Source organism: Lactuca saligna, chromosome 8 (genome assembly GCF_052625555.1).
Source record: "Lactuca saligna cultivar CGN05327 chromosome 8, ASM5262555v1, whole genome shotgun sequence".
In the NCBI taxonomy this organism is placed as follows: domain Eukaryota; kingdom Viridiplantae; phylum Streptophyta; class Magnoliopsida; order Asterales; family Asteraceae; genus Lactuca; species Lactuca saligna.
In genome coordinates, this window is record NC_136424.1 from 10,103,064 (window position 1) to 10,107,776 (window position 4,713).

The following is a 4,713-nucleotide window of genomic DNA, read 5'->3' on the forward strand; positions in this document are numbered from 1 at the left end:
TTGAATAACTTAGAACAATAACCTTCCTTGGTCCCTCTTGCTGGAACTCTTCTCCTTTCTTGCAAAATCACACCAAAAAGCTCAAGATAGCTCTTCCTCTCATTCTACACACTCAAGCTCGCTAGGGTTCTCACTTATGGGAAAGGTAGTCGCAATTGAAGGCCATAAGTGCCTTTAAATATGGCTCGGGCCCAAAGATTTAGGGTTTCTGCCAACAGCGCGGGCTCGTCGAGTCGCCTCACCGACTCGTCGAGTCCATTCATTAATCCGAAGCATCAGTCGTGACCTTACTCGATGAGTTGAGGCACTAACTCGTCGAGTCTCTCTTCTTAACTCAAAAGAAAAATACTTAAATTATGATACCCGGAAATCCGGATGTTACATTTTGTTTTTTTATTTCATAGATTTCTTCATCAACAAATGTTGCTACAATTAAACAAAAATAAATAATTTGTTAAAACATAATACAATAGGAAGTTTGTTCACATTTAGCCATTGAACTTTTTTGAGGGAAACGAACTTTCGATTTTGTTCACATTTAGTCACTAAACTTTTTTCGTTATCTATTTGCCACTAAACTATTGAAACTGTTCACATTTTACCCTTATGACTGGAAACAGCCGGTCATAAGGGTAAAATGTGAACAGTTTCAATAGTTTAATGGCAAATACATAACGAAAAAAAAGTTTAGTGACTAAATGTGAACAAAGTCAAAAGTTCGTTACCCTTTCAAGTCAATGCCCATCATGTTCTTCTTAGGCCATCTCCAATGGGATGCATTGGAGATGGTCTTAGCTTCTAAGATTTGCTATTTATTCCTCAAATAGCTTCTTGGATAAAAACTCCCTATCAATTAACAAACGTAAATTAAGTAAATTAACATATTATACTTTAGTCAAATAAATCCATTAAATTTAATACGTTTTGATGTCTGGAACTTCTTCTTTGAGATGATTAAGTTCTTTTGCCATGATCGGATCCTAGATAGGAGAATCACCGGGATTCCAACCACGGGGGAGTCCAGAAGGAATCTCTATCTCCGATGTCTTTCCTAATTTTTAGAAGATCAGCACTTTCAAGCCAATATTCCATTGCACCATCAGTATTATGTGACCTTCGAAGCCTTAAATTTCCACCAGGCGCCACCTTGTTTGCCACGATTTTCAGAAGATGGTCTAAGCTACCAGTGTGATCTTTCCTCTTTTGAACTTCAACTCTAAGCGCGGGTCTCGTAATCGGATTCCCAATCATCGCGTTCTTCTCTTTCATAGCTTCTAGAAGACTGAGCTCCGCCGCTAGATACCTCTCCTTTGACTGTGGGGTCTCTAATGAGCCCTAATTTCTTGCACTTGTTCATGGCTAAATATCGGTTTTAGACAATTTTTTGGGATTGAATTCCAAAATATAGACATGGATTCCTCCGAACTGTAGTTACGTGGAATGATAAAATCATAAATAAATCAGGGTATTAAAAAAACACTTTAAGATCCATTCCGCGGAGCTATCTCCGAGGAATGGATCTTTAGAAAAAAAAATTCTCATTCAATAATTCTTTTATGTAAAGATCTTCGATTAACAGACTAATTCTTTCTACTTCACATTCATTTCAAATATTGTCAAGAACAAACCATATTATCACTAATCTTTTCTTGAAAATATTTAGTTGGAGAATGAGTATAAACCACGAAGAATCGATATGAAAAAAAAAAAAATCTGAAGATCCATTCACCGGAGCTATCTTCACGGAATGAGTTCATTACTCGGAGGTAGCTCAGTGGAATTGATCTTGAGGTTTCTTTTAATACCTTGATTTATTTACGATTTTGTCATTCCGCAGAGCCAGTGGCGAATCTAGAATAGAATTGCACGTGATTCCTAATTAAGTGCAGACGGAAAAACCAAAGAGTCAACGTTATATATGATATATCGGGTCGGGTCGAACCAATAAAAAACGATCGATTTGTAAAAACTGCTAAAAACTAGTAAAATCACTCTACTCAACCCTAAAACCTTATTTTTGCAACAAAAAAAACAACGACTTTGCACGACCGAATCTCTTTCTTTTTTAAAAAGTTCGTTTGCAACAACCATTTTGCACGACCAACAATATGAGAAGAATTGTGTTGTTTTTTAAATTTCCTAATAACCATTCATAAGTTATTTTTATAACATCAAACAACTTCAACTCTCTCTTTATCTTTCATGTGTGATAAGTTTTGAATGTATTAACCATTTGCTTTGAAATTTAAATATAAGTCCGTCATTATTTTATTATTTATTTATTTTATTATTCTACCAAATAGTATTAGGTAGTTCCTAATTTTTTTTAAAGATAGTTCTTATTTTTTTTCCTATATAAATACTATATAATATTAAAAAATTAGGTGGGTCTTAGGACCCACCTTGCTTGTAAGTGATTACGCCCCTTCGCGAAGCTTACCTCTACGGAACCCATGTCTATACCTGGAAATCCAATTTTTTATGTCTATGTTTTGGAATTCAACCCCAAAAAATGTCTATAGCCATTATTTTCCCTTTTTATTTGCTAGCCATACTTGTCTCACACGCTTATTTTTGAAATTTTCTTGTTTTTTTCAACCTAATCATCACCCTTCACTTCATCATCAACTTCCTTCTCTTCCTCATATCTACCATTAACATATTGCTCATTTTTTTAGTTTATCTTTGCCATGAATGAAGCTTGAAGAAGACTGGGTTGTTTTGCTCGTATCTTTGTGTCTTCCAATAAATATAACTTGTCTTCTTACACCCCACCTTACCATTGCATTGTTCTTCAACTCCTTCTCCAATTCGATCTCTTTAATCTTAATAGCAACATGACCCGACCCGACTAGAGTGTTTGGGTTAACCAGCCAGAAATTCTGCAAATGCTTCTTCTCGGCGAATTCTTGAGATGGAACTTACCTAAAAAGCACTTTGTTGGTGAGTTTTACTCCCATTACAAACATCTCATCTAAAGCAGGATACATCTTCGTAATGACAGAATGCTCGGATAATTAATCGCGACGTTCAAATCTGTTTGTCACTCACCTGAAAATGATCATTATCAATCAGTCAGAGGAAAACATAGTTAAATCCCATCAATAAAACAATTTTATTTGTCAATGATTCACAAAGTGATTGATTACCATAATAACATGAACAGATCTCAGCTGAAGATGAGTTCTAGGAGGAAGGTTTTTATGGTAGATCTCGTAAATGGAGCCTGGTTGGACCTCTTCTTCTTGGTTTTCATCCGCTTCACACATGAAATAACGAGAAGCCATTATCGATAATCGGGAAAGGAAGAATTGAAAGAAATAGTTTGGATCTAGCTGTATTAGGTCATTCGTTATACTCACCACTAACCACTATAGTGGTGGGTGCCACATCACCACCACATTCTCTACCACTAAATATGGGATACCTACCACTAAACACACAACTCCACCTCATTTTTTAATTAAATTTAATTCAAAATTACATCAAAAACATATAATTTTTTTAATACTAATTATAAAAATAAGTTATTTAATAATAATAATAATAATAATAATAATTTAAATAAATCAAATTACTTAAATAATTAGGAAATAAAAATCCAAGGTTTATTTTGTCATTTTATAAACTATTTATGCTAAAGGATTTCTGGTCAGATGTGCTTTCTATCAATGGACTATATCTCAGGGATAAAAGTTGTCAAGACTTACAAACTATGTCTAATTCCCCAACAAAAATACCCAGCTCGCATGCGCTCATTTTCTCTGTTTCTGTTCTTCAAATGAGCAATCCAACTCCATTGGTCATTTCGATTTTTGATGCCCACCACTGAAGACCATGAGCACGGAGAACCACGATGGTTCGGGCTAGTGTGCACGGACCATGGTCGTGGCCTGCTAGACCACAATACCCACCGTGGTCTGTATATGGTTGGTCTTATATGCTAAAAGGATAAGTTTGAAATTATACATTTCCTTTAAAGTAGGAATTGTCTGGCCAAAGGTGATATATGTGCTTGTGCTCCGTCTAGTACGCTGGTTATTTCTTGCCTTTTCAAGCTCATTATCTCTTGCACCCATTAATGCTTTTTATTACATCTCTCCTCGGTGATAAAGGACGATAGAGAAGAAAAAAAACAATACGGATTTCAGAAACAGAAAAAGCAAATTTCTTATTGTAATACGAAAAAAACAATAGTATTAGGCATGCTCATCATGATATGTTTAAGGTAAAACATCAATTTAATTTAAAAACCTAAACTCTCGTTTATAAAATCCAAAATCCCTTTGTGTGTACGCTCGTCTCCATGTTTAAGGTAAAAGGCGAAGGTTTCGGACAAACTATCATGAACTCATTAAGATATTGTCATCCGTATGAACAACACGTATATATAAGACAAATACAAGGGTTAATTTAGATTAAATAGTGGAGGAAAGAAATGATTTTATCTATTAGGAAGGAGAAAAGAAAATGTTATTTGTCTTGTCTAAAGGATTAGATTCAAATGGATCTTAACTTGTAACACCTCAGTTTTCAAAGAGTACTTAAATAACAAAATAGTCGTTCCAATATCTCTCGGATCAGTTCTAACCCTTATTATTTTCTAAACTATCGTGGAAACAAGTAAAATAAAATAAAATCTTCAGCTAAACAACTTCATGTGTAACGTCTTCGTGAAACTCCTCTATCATGTCTTCGTGAAGCTTCACTATC

The 4,713-nt window shown here is 34.8% G+C and overlaps 1 pseudogene; it reads right to left on the reverse strand.

The window, feature by feature from the left end:
• Nucleotides 1-2,599: 2,599 nt before the first annotated feature.
• LOC145009388 (protein AMEIOTIC 1 homolog) lies at nucleotides 2,600-4,063 on the reverse strand (annotated as a pseudogene).
• Between the last annotated feature and the right edge of the window lie 650 nt (nucleotides 4,064-4,713).